The 16,193-nt window shown below is 41.2% G+C and overlaps 1 protein-coding gene across 1 annotated transcript in view; it reads left to right on the top strand.

Moving 5' to 3' along the window:
• The window catches only part of pvrl2l (PVR cell adhesion molecule related 2 like), a 198,156-nt gene that overhangs the window by 123,746 nt on the left and 58,217 nt on the right, over positions 1-16,193 (top strand). The window lies entirely within an intron of this gene.

The raw sequence follows: 16,193 nt of genomic DNA, 5'->3' as shown, positions 1-16,193 counted from the left end.
TGTGCTGTATTCACCAGAATCACTTGCTCTGTTGGTGATCGGTGGGCCTTCCAGCTCAACATCGCCCCCGTCCCTCAGTGCTGATCTTTTGACGTGTGCTCATAAAAAAAAATATAAAATAAAATGTTTTGACGACAAAATGTTTTTGCCTTTTAGCAGTGCATATATAATTAAACTTGATTGAAAAACAAAGCCTGACTGAAAGTATCCATAAATGGCATGAAATAGTTGATAATATCTGTTTCAGGAACGTCATTTTAAACTTTCATTACCTAATGGATTGTGAACAGGTCAAACTTTCCCAGTTTGACATATAAATTGCATTACAGGCTTTGTCCTCACAAGTGTTTCAGTGACAGAGAATAAAACCTTAATTACAATAATCAGAGCTCAACATTGAAATTCCCTGACAATTTGACTAAATCTGAAATAAGGCTCCTGATTTTTCGAGTCACTACTCCCCCACCAGTTCCTTGTCACTGTCAGACACCGAAGTCCCAATGTTGATATTTTCCTCCTGATCCACCATTATTAATTTGTATTCGGCTTTGTAATCCAGTTATTTGCTGCTTGCATCTCGTTCTGGCAGAAAATATCAGTAATTAGGGCTCAGTGCTTGGCTGGCCACATTACTCTCGTCTTAGTGTTTTACTGAAGAGTGCTTGTTAAAATGGACCCGCGTCGCTTTGAAATGAAATGAGCCAAATCCTCCCCCATTGTTGGAATCCACCCGTCTATCTCAGTGATTCACAGGCCCGGCCAACCCAGGACTCGTGAGTCACGAGTTGATTTTTTTCAGAAGAAATTAGATTAGATACAAAACTAATCAGTGAAACCTGATGAAATATGGTTCAGAGTTTGTGACAAATTTGTTTTGCTTGTAAGACGTTTCCAGCTTTTTGGCTTCTGACTGTAATTGGTAATTAAAATTTTCTCTGCTGTTAACCATTTTGCATATTTATGGATTCACTCAGCATTTGCATGGATTTTTTAGGGGCTGTTTTCAAACTGAAAAGGTTGAAATCAGTTTGAAGCCAGGGAATGTTCCTGAATACATAGCAAATGGTTGAACTGCTGGATCTTGTGATGTTACATCAAATCATTTCTGACTCATGTTAAGAATATACTTTAAGAACACAAAAAGACTGTTTCCTTTGTCTTTAACACAGCAGGAGTGGCACTTGCATTTAAACAATTACTAATGTCTAATAGGCTGCTAAGCACACCTGACTGTGGTGTTGGTACAGATAACATTTTAGAGACTGGTGAGGACGGCTTCCCGAGGCCTGGACAGCTTCCTCGCAGCTGCTGCCGGACACGCGGTCAGACAGAGGACGCAACAAAATCGAGGACCAGAAAATGGGTCCCGGTTATTGCTGGTAGATAAGTGTGAGCATTTCTGTTCCAGGAGCAGCTTGACGGAAATTGGAAATAAAAAAAAAAGAACAGGACTTCAGAGCAATAGCTGCATACTGAAAAAAGGGTCTAAATAATGTAATGATATATATTGTTTCCATATAATTGAATTACCTAGGGGAAAGGTACGGTATACTCAATATGGGTGATGCCTTTTATTTATTAAAGTGAGTTGATGCTTATTTGAAAGAGAACAAATGTCAAATGATCCGTGTATGAATATTTCTAGGGAAGCAACAATACTACTTTTTAAAAGTATGAGTGCAAGTATAAGTACAACCTTTAGCTACTTGCCGATACCAAGTAGTGATACTGGAACTTATTAAATGCCATAAAACCTAATTCATACTCCATATGCAAACGTACATGAAGGCGATCTGTTGCCATAACCACCTCCGAAAGCTTTTAAGACTCCAGTATACGACTGCGTCTACAATACGTATAGCAAAGTGCTTAACGTCTATCTGCGCAGTACACACTGTAGACCGGGGGAGCTCGATTTAATGAGTCTATTGTGCATATTTGAATCCCTGAAACTCTTTAACATGTAGCATGTAGCACAGCGCGGAGAACCACTGAGCGGTTAAACTAATGAGCGACATTGGTGACTTGTGATACAGTCGCTCTTGTACAAACTATCGACTCTTGATATTTTCAGCAGAATATAATTTACAGTCTGTTTTCCTTTTGTTATTCACAATAATATTATAGAATCTCCAAGCTGTGGACATCACTCGTGCTCTCTCTTCTACCTGGGGGCGACATGCTGACGCATGAAGTCACATAATACTCGCCAGGAGCTTGTACGAGTCTGAGTATATCCGTAGCGCATCGGACCCGAATAAAAAAGTGTTTTCAGATGTTATAAAATCACAGTGTGTGTTGTACATTGGCCAATTAGCATGAACAGTTTTTGTACAGTCTAAAACATATAGCTGATGTATTCATGAATGGAAACGCACTAAATGAATATTTAATCTTTTTTGTGCGTCTCTCAGATGTAATCATCAGCGAACGTTCGTACACGTGATATGAAGTACCTGCACCAGTTTTCATACATGCAGACCTTTTGTAGATCTGGCTCTTAAGTTGTTAAACGAGCTCTGCACTTTAGTCCTGCACCTTTTATTTCAAATACAAAAGATGAAGAGAGGCTTCAGATTTTTATTTATAAAGTGCCGATGCGTCTTTTAAAGACAGGTTTAAAAGGCTGTGCGTGTGCTGCACCGGCCTACAGGCTACAGCAATTAGTAATAGCTTAGCTGTCTGGGTGCAGCGTAATGTTTACGGTGATTAAAAAAATAACTGTGTTTTTGTTTGCATGGAGTCAAACAAATTGTCTGTGTAGATGCTTCGCCCGCCTCCCTTTTGAGTGTTTCTGATAAGTGGGACCAAGATGAGGTTCCTCCAGGGCACACAGAGATTGACTGAATGTTATTTGTTTGAAGAATAATCAGCAGTGTTTTCAAATTAGGCCTTCGGCTCGGCTGCCGGTCTCCAGTGTCAGTCTGCTTCAGCCTTAAGAAGACGTTTGTTATTGTTGCTGTCAAATCACATCAATCAGCAATTTTCCATCGTTGAGAGAATTGCATTACAAACCGAGGCCATGTGATTGCCTGTGGAAACATTCAAAGAAATTACTTTGGTTTTTTCAAGGTTTTGGACAAGCTTGGATGTGACATTATGTCATTTATGTTTATTTATGTTAAATATTAGCTTTTTTTTCACGCTGCTTGATTCAACTTGTGATGGAAGGTGCACATTGTGCCAGAGGCCATTTCTGAGTTTTCTGAACACCCTCCACCAATTTTCTGCTCATTGTGGCCCTTTGCTCGTCGTTTCTGCAGATATTGGATAACCATCTAATTTGTTCAGAGCTATATTTCTCATATCTTGATCCTCGTCCTTGCTTTCTTTTTTTTCTTTGAATAATTCCTTTTGATGAAAACCTCGCTGGCCTTTGATCTCGGCGGTGTATTGAGTGTTGGAGGCACATCAGATAGGAAAGCCAAACTCTTCAATGGAAACTGTGAGAAGAGAGCCGCTGATCCTTGATCAACCAGGCTGGGGCATGAAAAGTAATGCCTCCACTTGGAAAGAATGGTGGAACAAAAGCCCGTGACACAGACGCTGTCGATGCATTGTTTTGTGAAGATAATACAGAGATGTATCATTTAAAGCAGCATTGCATGAGGACGGCGTCACGCTTGGCTTTCTCCTATCTTTCACCTTTTGTACCTCCCGAAACAAAGAAGTACAGCCAATCCACTTGCCGTGTTCCTCCTGTCCTGTCATTCCCTTCAAAAGTGCACAGCTTTGTTTCTGCCTGTATGAGCTCGGAGAATAGGCAAAGGGGGTCTTTTGAAAAACAGAAACCTGAATTGAACCCGCTGTTCTTTACCTCGGCACTCTTGTTGGTGCTGTTGTTGTTTAACGTGTGAACGTAACCCGCAGCGAGCAGGCTTTGGTTTGTGGATCACACACTCAGGTGTCTGCGGGTGCGTCACGTTGAGAGAGGAAACGTATGCAAACACACACAGCTGAACCTGCGCTTCTCTTGTTTTTCAGGATGATTTCTCTCTCAGCACTCCCCCGTGTCCACATGTATGCGGCCATATGCATTCAAAACCTGGAAAAGACAAAAACAATAAAACATTGAGGAGTGAGCACTTTGCACGGGGGAATCACTGCAGTATCTGCTGCAGAGGGAAGAAACGTCTCTAGTTCACTCTCTCTAGACATTTCAAGTCTGTCTGTTGTACTTTCTCTCAAGGCAGGATCACAAAGCTTTCTGGACGCCATGCATCACCAAGAACAGCTCCTTTTTACCCCACTACACTCTGTGTTCTAGTATTTTACTCTTCCACAGTTGTAACTCTGAGCTAACCTGGGAATCCTGCTTCATGACAAAGTCTTTGGACTTAGATCCTCAATACAATGTGATCACCTTTTAAGACCCAAACATAGGAATGGGCCTTGACAGACTCCTACCCTCATTCTGATTGTGCTTGTGTTGGTTTTTTTGGGATTTCCTCAGGATTACTTGTGTGCTTCATAAAAGCGTGGTACTAATATGCAGCAGTTGCTTTATTGCTTGTAGAATCCAGGTATGATACTGAGAAGCGAAGCTTCAGGCGGCTTTACTGTCAATCTGTGGATGCTGCCAGCGGAGAAAGATCAAGAGGAATTTTAATTTAGTCAGAGAACAGAAAACTTTGAAAACAAGGCGATGATGAATGCAAAAGGAAAAGGCTCCTGCGGAAACACGAGTGTATTTTATTAATCCGTTCTGTCTGTTCTACTGCTTCATCCGATTCAGAGGACAGAAGACTGGAAGTTGTGTCGATATGCTGAACTTGTCTCACTTCTTTTAAGGTCAGATTCAACAATCTGCCTCGTGTGTGATGAAGCCCACCTTCTCATTACAAGGAATGCTTGAGACACTTCACCATTACCATAGTCGGTACCTTCAACGCAAAACTGTACGACCACACGTCGCCTCGTTCTCCGACTAAACAATGAAAGGCTGTCAGCTGCTGTCAGATAGCTGCTGTCACAAAGATTAGAAAAGAGGAATTCGAAGATGTGACACTCAAACTTCTTGCGGATGAATTTTCACCTTTGCTTGTGAACATTTGGCTGAGAGACGTTATCACGTCTATGTCTGAAGAAGTGAGAACAGGGTGTGATTTATTCTTCGGAGCGACTGATCCACCACCTCCTCATAATGATAACAATGGCTTTTGTGAAGAGTATCATTAACCTTATCAGGCTCTTGATGGTGCAAAGGTCCCGGGGAGAATACCGACTGCAGATATATTTATCTTGTACGTACACCGAAGGAGTGAGAACTTAATGAGAGATGATATTGTGGTCATCTACTGTCAAATACCAATTACTGATAGTGAGCTGATGGTTGTAACACACACACACACACACACACACACACACACACATACACACATATACACACACACACACACACACACACACACACACACACACACACACACACACACACACACACACACACACACACACACACACACTCTATTTTCACATCGCACAGGGACATTGCGTTGACAAAGGTTTCATAAGCCAACAGGCCTGATCATTTTCTCAGCCCACACAGGATTATATAGTTCTTAATTTCCTTGAAAAAAAAATAAAAAATCACCATAACTGGAGTTAATAGGTTGTCAGTTGAGATCACTGGCAACACTAAAAAACCCACCCACAGTGTAAACATGCCAATTATACAAGCTGCCACCTACCCATTAATGTTAGACCAAAATTAAAAAGTTTTTTTAACATGCTTTTGTGTCACACTGCTTCTGCGAGAATTAACACCAAAATTATAAAAATGTATTCCTCATGCTTACTAAAACATTAAACGTTTCACCTTAAAACTACAACTACAAAACTACAGTCTTTCTTTCTTTCTTTCTTTCTTTCATCCTTCCTTCTGAAATACCACAGAGAGATTACTGATACCTCGATACCGTCGTCACATACGACTGTGGTGTTCATTAATAGATTATCATTCTTCTGTCTAATTTTTAACTTCAGTTAAACGTGTCCGTTCACTCAGGTAGCCCTGGAAACATGGTTTGAAAACACAAAGGAGAACTAATCACGCAGATAATTGATCAACAAAGCAACAGGCATTGGTGACGTGGCTCTTCAGTTCTTCTGCTCTGCCTGTTTTATTTGAATTCTTAAAACTTTAAACCATTCATTTTCTCTACTTGACTCAAAACCTTACTTTTGTGTGATGGTGACATCAGAAAGAGAGTAAACATCTGTGTAGTAAAGAAAGTCTCCCTGCAGTCCAAACGTATAGCAACTTAATTAGAAAATGGTCCCGGGAGATCTGAGGAAAGTCAAACTATAACATATCGGTGTTATTAAGTAGGTTGCAGGACTGAGGTCGAGCCTGTCTCACTGCGTTTGAAGGCAGAGCACATCAAGGTCTCCAGTTCAGGTACCGTGAAGAAAGGCCATATACACACACACAGACACACACACACGCACACACACACGTACACACAGGGAACACGCAAGAGACAGACGCTCACACACACACACTAACTTTTAGACGTGTGAGGAAACCAGCAAACCTCATGAAAACCCCCCAAACAGTGGGAGGACATGGATAGTCCAGACAGAGACCCACAATTCTATGAGAGTTTCGTGTGTTGTATGTTTGTATCTTCGGCAATTTAGTTTTCCAAAAATGACGAAGAGTTTTCACCTCCAATTAGAAGCTAATTCTTTTGCAAAACCAATTCTGTAATGATGTAAAAACTTTTCATGTTTTCCTGCAGAAAAAAAAAAAAAAATATATATATATATATATATATATATGGTTAAAAATATGTTGGTTATATGCTTTTTTGACCCTTCAAACTTCTCGCTTAACTCAGAATTAGATCTCTCGAAATAAAAGTTTTGGCCTTGAAACACACCCTGTTACTGTTTTGCTGAAGGAATAAAAAAAAAAATCTTCACTTGTTTTACATGTAATTTTAATATCTAATGCTGCTGAGCTGCCACAGCTGGTAGAATCAAACTACAAAGACACTGTTAAATTCCATGTCAAAAATATGGACAGTGACGGTCTGTGAGTCCTTCCTGTAGCTTAAACTGTCATATTTTTTATTCTTGATGGTTTGAAAGGTTGGAATCCCACTTTCCAATTAACTTCAGATGTATTAACATTCTTGTGGTAAATACGAAAAAAAAAGAAAAAATCCTGCTCATCCACGCAGTGATGCCAGGAGCCGCTGCCTGCCAGCCAACGCTAACTGTGTAAAACCAAAGCCAGCTTCATGACAAGTGATCTCCTCTTTTCTTTCTCTCCGGCACGTTGCTGATCAGTGTCCTGTTACTGAAAAGCCAGCGCAGAATGCCATGATTATGAGCTGTCAAATGCCAATTACCGGTAATTCTGCTGCCTAGCGTGTGGTAGATGAGACAGTCACTCAACTCCAGCCCGCCTCTACCTCTTCCTTTCTAATTTGTTTCACCTTTGAAGAATTGTAGGCAGTTTTTTCTTTTTCTGTTTCTGCGTACCTGTCAGGACTGCGAGATTTTAATGGATGATGACCTGTTTAACTAGTGTGAAATAAATCGAAGTGCGAAATGCTTGCTGTCTCATGCTGGAGCACTTTATCACTTCAGATTTCAGGATTTAATATAAAGAATACCGATATGATAAAAGGCCAAACAGATTGTAATAAAAAGGTCAGTATACCTCTAGAAATTCAAATGGACTAAAATCAATATTACGGTTACAATGGATCACAGGACTGCCCTAATGTTAAGAGGTTTGCAACCAGTCATTACTCATAATAAATTTGTTATTAATTCTATACACACTCAGTCCCATTCTAAACAGAGCAAGAGGCTGGGAAGAGCCTGGAGGCGTGGTCAGTGCTTCACACAAACACAGAGGACAGAATGCAGAGTAACCAGGATACAATAAATAAATAAATAAAGCTCGTAGGCAAAGATAGAACATGCAAACTCTACACAAAGTATGCGTTGGTGCCATGGAGATAAACTTGGTTACAGTTGTAAGTTCAGCTCCCCTGAACTGAATCAGAGGTGACAAACGTTAATATGTACTAAAACACGCCAGAATAACAAGAGAGACACGCACGTCGTTCACATAAACTAATGAAAATGTGACAAATGTGGATTTGACCTCCTTGGGAATTTGGTGTCACTTTGAATCTTTTCAGCTTTTTTTTTCCTGCTTGTGGCTCGAGTAGCTGCAGTCCCACGGTCACGCTCCACATTTCTCAAACTGTTTGTGGTCACACCAACACGACGATGGCACTGTACGGATAACACCACAGATTAGCCAACGCACAATTGTTCATCTTTAGTCTGGGAGTGGCAGGAATCACACAGTGTGGCGCAGCTGAAAATCAAAACCAAACAAGTTTGATGTCGTGAGCCAACACTCCTAACCACAGTGCCATTGAGTCTCCCAGAATGCCTTGCACACGAGCGCTCACCTCCAGCCAATTCAAAGTTATCAGTCACCCTGGCAAGGATGTGTTTAGATTGTGAGTGTGAGCCAGAGTACCTAAAGAAACCCCCCCAAACTTGAAAGACGAAGAAGTATATAATCCACGGTTTGCCGTGAGGTGAAACTACTAAGTCTCACTCTGTCATCATATACAGATATCTCCACCTGCCGCTGCTATTCTTCTCTTCACATCACAACCTGACTGGTGTCTGAAACCTCATTATGCATTGCTAAGGAACTACTAAAAAATGGCGCTGCAATCATCGTAACCTCCATCTCTTGTTAGCAGCAGTTAAATCTGAGGCTTTAGGCTCAATTCCTACTTGATCAGTGAACCCACTCGACAGCCGTCTCTCGACAGAAGGTTCTCCGTCGCATCTCAACCTGCACTTGAACCTGGGCGACAGACGCTGGGGGAAAGACGTCTGATTAAGTGGTGCCACAAACTTAACTGTGTAGTTTGAGGTTCTGCCGAGACATACTCTATTGTCTCACTCCTGAATGTACGTGGAAAGGAAGTTAAATAAAATGTCCAATTCTCTGTCAGTGTGGGCGGAGGTCTTGTTTCCAGGCTCCAGATTTGTCATATTTATGAACTACTATCCAGATGTGGGCATCCCTGGTTCTTGAGGTCTTCAGTGCTGGTTCCATCGTGTCCCTGCTTTTACAGCTGAATGTAAATGTGAGTGTTTCTTTTCAGGCACAAGGCGGAGAACCGATATTTTACATTCCTTAGATTCTGGAGCAGGACTTTATTCCTACAAGACCAAGAAAGAGTGTTCAGCACAGACCACAGTCGGTGCAATCAGTTACAAATGATTCACAAATGATTGATGATAATAAGACATAACTTCTGAGGAAAGAAAAACAGTAGAAGCAACAAAATAACTAAAAAGCAATATTATTTAAGATTAGGTGAAAAAAAAATTGAATTAGAAAACAACAACCTTTAAGAAGACAAATAAGAAATAGAAATATTGAAAAAAACAAAAGGATATGAAGGATAATTCAACTCAAACGTGAACTTAACCAAAGAATAGATACAAATACAATTCTACATGAAGAAACATGGGCCACACTGTGGCCAGCATTCTTTCTGTGCATGCAGGTCTCCTCCCACCTTCCCAAACATGTACTTGAGGTTAGTTGGTGGCAGTAATATTGCCTGAAGGTCTGCTTGAGTGTTGGTATTCAACTGCTCGCTTTCACAAAGGTCACCAGAGCAAGTTAGTGCAAGTTGTGGCGCAGACTTTACCAGCTTTTACACCCTTCCTGCAGCAGCTGGGATTTGAATCAGACTCCCTACAGACTGTTTTCAAAAATGCTGTTGTTTAAACGGACCTCAAAACGCAATCAAAGTTTTCTGTTTTCACTTGAAAACTCCACACCTCCAGGGTGGATAAATGAGACAGAAAAGCATATGCAAGAAAATTATGGGGTTTTTTGGGTTGTTTTTTTTTGAGAGGCGTATTTGAAGCTTAATTAGAAACAAGCTGAGTGATAAACTTGAGTATCGACAAACTTGTTAAAGTCAAACGGGGAGATAATTTGATATTCCTCAGTTGTTCTCCATGCAGAAGATGTATTTTTTTCAAACGCATCAATTCTTTCTATATTATCATTTTGACAGCTGTTGGAAGCCGAGCAGATAAACGCTGAGAGCGCTGACAGCACGACGGGCTGACAGAAAACCCCAAAACAAAACAGCCGTGGTTCATCGCCTGCGATACGAGTGTGTGATTGGGGTGTTAATGCGGAAAGGTGCGCGCCCCATCAGCATCCACCGATCCTCACGCGTTCACTGCACGTCCCTCTACATGGGGAAGCTCCACATAAACGGGCAAATGCCACAAGCGCCTAAATGTCAATTAGCTGTGATTCATCCCTGTGGTGCATTGGGAGCAAAGCGGAGTGCGGCCAGTCATTTAACCGCCTCCCCTCTTTGACTTTCCATTTCCGTGGAGCTGATGCACCGCGCCGCGGCGGCCTCCGCCAAGCGCAACTGCAGAGTGAGCTGCAAATTGTGGGATCACTGGGGTTGCGAGCGAATAATGGAGAGGATTGTAACGATAAGGGTTACAGTCGTGCATTGACACCAATTTCCCTCACAGCAGGACGAGCACGTGTGTGAATCGCCTCTGAAAAAAGGAACGGACGATAACCATAGACGGCGATTAAATATAATTTCACAGGGCAGAAAGTTTGCCTCCAGTAATTGTCTTTAACAGTCTGGGGAGTGTGTGCTTCACTGAAATTAAATATAAAGAAAAAAAAACAAAACACATATCAACTGGACTGTGGATCAAAAGGCAGTGCGGACGTCTAATATTACTTTGGGCCTGAAACTGAGCTTCAGTCGCATTTTCCAGGCTTCTGAATGAGCAAAGGAAGAAAAAGCAACAACAAAAAAAAAACTGTCTGGAGAAAACTCACAGTGGCTGGGGAGAACATGCAAACTCAGCAGAAAAGATCTCCACTATATCACCTTGTGCTGTCAGCAATAGAAAACTCCCGATATGCTGTAGAGTCACACTACTATTGTCTCAGTTATGGTCATAAACACGATTTTTGGGATGTGTGTCAATTAATGAATGTAATGATAAAGTTTTACACTGTCAACTTTCTTGATAACGTTATTTAATAAGCAAACATAAGGTTTGTGGTTGCACTGCGCGGACATCCGTAAGTGTGGTCTGCTTTTGGTTTGTTTTAATGTGCATTATTACAACATCAAGCCAGAAGTACAAATGTTAAACTACTATGGCGTGATTGGCCGGATGAGTTTTGCTAAAAAGAAAACAACATTTGTCAAAAAGTAAGTATTTTAGGTACAAAACAGAGAAAGATATTTCGGGATAAAGTCCGCAAACAAAGTCTGTGGCGAGCCAGCAGTGGAAATGACTTTCCTCACCACAACAGCAGCTAAAGCCTTCAGCACTTTTCCACACACTGTAAAAACAGATAATAAATCATATTGTGCATTAATCCATCTGCAGACGCGCATCCTGGTATTTTGCCTGATCTAACAGACACCAGATCTTCACTGTTCTGTGCTCAATGGAGGGTGTGTGTTATCTTCACTGTGTGTTGTCCTCAGTGTGTGTTATCTTCAGTGTGTGTTACCCTCAGTGTGTGTTGTCCTCAGTGTGTGTTACTCTGTGTGTGTTATCTTCAGTGTGTGTTACCCTCAGTGTGTGTTGTCCTCAGTGTGTGTTACTCTCAGTGTGTGTTATCTTCAGTGTGTGTTACCCTCAATGTGTGTTGTCCTCAGTGTGTGTTACTCTCAGTGTGTGTTATCCTCAGTGTGTGTTGTCCTCAGTGTGTGTTATCCTCAGTGTGTGTTGTCCTCAGTGTGTGTTATCCTCAGTGTGTGTTGTCCTCAGTGTGTGTTGTCCTCAGTGTGTGTTGTCCTCAGTGTGTATTGTATTCAGTGTGTGCACAAAACAAGACATTTGAGCCTGTTTTGTTGAGGACCTGTGAATTTCCGTTTTCTTACCTGTTTGGCCTGACTATAAAAACACTTGACACAATACTTTTAGAACCGTAGGACTTCCGCACATGACTATTTTATTCCCACTGTAATTTAAGAAGGCGACCTGATCTTCACCGTTATTATTGCATATTTTGAATGTTTGCGTGGTGAAAGTGTGTCTTGTTTAAAGAGAAGCACAGAGTCAGGGTGTCAGCTGACGGTTTGTACAGTATGAATTAAAAGTTTCCCCTTCGCTCGCTCTTCTCACTGAGTCGGTTCAGCCTCCAAGGAGTTTTCTTTTTTTTTTTTTTTTGGAGTCAGGCTCTGAGGAAATGAATAATCTCCGATGTGATCTCATGCTTTTTGCTTCTTTCCTTTCACTCGTTCAAGGTTTTACTTTCTCTGCTCACATCTCTCTTCTTTTTTTTTTTGGCCATTTTCAAACTTCTCTCTCTCTGAATCTCTTTATTCCCTCCTCGTCTCCCTCTGCAGCTCCACTGCCGTCCGTCTCTTCTTCAGTCCTTCTTTTACTCATTTTACTTTTACATATTTTTTTCTTTCTGTTACTCTTTTATTCTGTTGCATTTATTCCTTCCCATAAGTGCTTCTGCCATCATTTATCCCGCTCCTTTCATTCTCCTTTCTCTCTTTCAGTGTTAAGCTCTTTTAATCTTAAACCAGTTTTTTTTCTCTCTGCCATGCTCTCATACTCTTCCCGTCTCTGTTTGTATTTCTTTTTTCTTCCATTTGCCACAGATGAGAGTTCTTTGACCATTATGAATACCCAAAAAAGTTTATACAGTTCGTAGCTTTAGTGAGACCATCTGGTGTGCCTGTGTATTTCTGCCCCTTTTTTTTTCTTCCTTTTTTTTAAGGAATAGTTGGGGCTGTGAGTTGATGTGTTTAATTGGGGGAAATTAATCAGTGATTTTGTGAATGGAAAGAGAAAAAAAAAAACTGATGGAAGGAAAAGCTAGAGCAGAAAAGTCAAAGCCGGATAAAATCTTGCTTTAATTGCTGCTATTTTGAGGTTGTTCGTTGTGGAGAAAAACCTGTCTTGACAGCTTGGAGTTCGCTTACTTGTGTTTAGTATGTTTCACCTTCTTTCTCTCTCTCTCTCTCTCTCTCTCTCTCTCTCTCTCTCTCTCTCTCTCTCTCTCTCTCTCTCTCTCTCTGTGATCTACTGTAGGAATGGATAAATGGTTTGACGGCCCATTGTCTCCTTTGAGCTGAGGCTCTGATTTATGCACACTGATGTACAGTAATCGCACATGTACACTGTTAAGCATACATATGAGTCCAGACTGAATATGTATTCCTGCGAAGGAGGGAGCACGTTAGTGTGACTGTGTTTTACGGCTGATTTGCAGGCTAAATCCCAGCCAGGCCGTTCACCTCCATGCTGCGGCATGTAACATATTGTCCTAATCAATCCCTCACACACTAAGAGGCTTTTTCAGTGGAACCACCCGGGGCTGGCGAGCAGTTAGCGAGTGCTTATCCCCTTTTCTTGTGGAGAGAGTTAGAGGCCAGCTCCCCACAAGAATTTTATCTTTCCAGGCGCAGAGGCTGGCTGAGAGGGCAGCGAGCGAGGGGGAGATGGAGGAGAAAAGACCTTGCTAGGATTTGATCCCGGGTCAGCGGGGGGTTCATGGCGGGGGGCTGGATCACCACATGGGCGCCAGGCAGAGAGCAGTAAAAGGAGCAGTGGAAGTGGAGGGAGGAAATAAAACACAAGAGCACAGTTTTGATGCGTTTCGTAGTTACTTAAATGAGCATCCGCGGTTTGTTGGCCGGGGATCATTGCTGCAAACTGATTGGATTGCAAAGCATGAACAATCTTAAGACTTTTAAAAATGTCGCTTGGAGCCTCACAAGATCCCTTTATAGATGTTAAAAAAAAAAGAAGAAAGAAACACTAAGCAGCTGGACTTGAACCAGAGTGAACGAAGAAAGGATTGCAATTCCTCTGTGTTGTTTCCTCTGGCCCACTGGTGATTTTGTTGTGGTTTTTGTGTCTCTACCATTGTGTTTGTGCCCTTTTCTGATTTCCTTCCTTTTGTCACTATGTGCATTGCAAGGATATTAAAGTTCATTACATTTAGGAAATGTAATACAGCAAATGCCATGCTTAAATCACCCATATAAAAGCCCATTTCCAAAAGGTTGGATTGACTTTTAGTCTGAAAATCTTAACAATTCATTCACAAGAGAATGATAATAGATTATGACACATTTCATTATTTTATGACTCATATTCATTCTTTTTGAATTGAATGGCCGTGTGTGATTATGTAGCACCCTGTCATTCAATGAAATCTATAAATGTAGAGAATAAAAAAACGCACTGTCCTCAGTGTTGTCGCTTGGCTTGTTGGCTTGATGAGCGCATGTTTCCAGGTGGTTCTGAGGAGATGAAATGCAGGCAGCAGCCAGACGTTTCTGTTGTGATGGATGCAGCTTTAACTGTAATATGAAGAAGGCCTTCCCTGAAAGACACAACTGGATGGAAGCAGATGTTTTTCTAAGACCTCTGTATCCTTATTAGGATCGATGGAGCCTTTCCAGATGTGGACGCTGCACACCGTGTCGGTACTGACGCATCGCCAAACCCTCAGATCAGCTGCTTTGAACCGTGTGCTGATAACAAGTGGGAAGGTCTTCCCCCTCAGTCTGCAGGACAGTCTGAGCTTTACAGAAAACTACTACAAATGTGACTTCCAGGAGCCATTCGGTGGTCTTTGTTCTGTTAGAAAAGGGATGGTTAAATATGTATTTTTTATTAAAATGTTTTACATTATTTTGATGATTCAGTTTTTACATATCCAGTCATCTGAGAGTGTTTTACCCCTGAAGGTTTCTTAAACATATTTGCACAAGCCAACCTTTGAAATGATGTGATGTCCTCCAACACAACCATGAAAAGTAGATTTCTCGATTAAATACTCCAATGAAAACCTTTTGGGGAGTATTACCCTGTGGAAGAAGATCTTGAGTGGAGAAACTACTTTCTCCTACTTTAACTAGAGTCACTTTCTGTAGATATGTTGCATACTTATTCAGTTCTGACATTGGTTTGATTATTCTGTCTACTCTTTCATGTGATTCAAATCTGTGCATTTTTCTTTTCTTGAGTAGGCCATTTTTATTTCCATCTGCCTCTTCATTTTGTGCCAAAGAAAAATGTTCAGATGTTCAGCTCCGTGGAATTTCAATCAGTTGTTTTGCCCAATTTGTCTATAATACAACACATTTCTCTGCAGTCCGGGACGTAAGAATACAATACAGTACAGTACAGTATGACACGATAAAGTATAGAAAAAAAAAAGGTTTAAGTTGGGATATAATATGATGTATCACAATATGATAAAGTACAATAGAATAGAGGGACCATATCAAATAACATTAATACTCTATGGTGTGATACTATAGGCCAAGATATCATAATATGACACAGTGAGATGTTACAATATGGTACGTTACATTACATTAAGGTACAGTCTGATACGATATCATTTACTGTATATTCTCCATAAAGTTGTTCTTTTTAAACAAGCGTTTCAACACTGAGAAACACTCGAGAATAACCATTATAAAGCTTTATAGTTAAACACAGACGTTCAAATGCAAATACATTACCAACAGTGCACAAGCAAACTGAAACCCGGTCCAAGGCTAAACTGTTGCATCACGAATGTAAAGTGCATCTATAATGAACACGCAGGTCAGTCGTCAGGCTTCCTGCTGCTTTCACCAGGTTTTGTTGAAAGCCTGAAATGTAGTTTCTGATGCATGAATCATATCTGAAATTCAATATCTAGAAGTCCTGCTCTCTTATAAAGTGAAGTCGAACACAAAGACCCGGCAGATTGAAAGCAACAGAGAGTGTCTTTTGTTAACAAAGAACGGTGTCACAGCAGCCGGTGACATTTGTAAAAAAAAAAAACAGGTTAAAGGAGAAAGTTTGGCATCAAAGACGGTCTAAACCCTCCTGATTTGCTGCGCTGCGGATGACGTTGACACACAAGTTAGTGGGTCCACTGTGGAATAAGGAGCAAACATGAACAGAATCCATCCCACCTGTCCAGTCCACAGCCTGCATGTCAACAGGTGTTGTTATGAGACGGCGCTTGTCCCTGACTTGAGCCTTTCATTCCTAAGCGAGGACCTGCAGGTGATTCTCGCTGCATTGCAAACAGATGAAAGGTCGCCCAGCTGCTGAGGTTGTTCCTGGAGGCTCGCCCCCTAGCGATGCCTCTTGGTAGA

This window comes from Lipophrys pholis (genome assembly GCF_963383615.2).
Source record: "Lipophrys pholis genome assembly, chromosome: 17".
Classification (NCBI taxonomy): Eukaryota; Metazoa; Chordata; class Actinopteri; order Blenniiformes; family Blenniidae; genus Lipophrys; species Lipophrys pholis.
The sequence above is the reverse complement of the archived record's forward strand: the minus strand, read 5'-3'. Positions and strand labels throughout refer to the sequence as shown.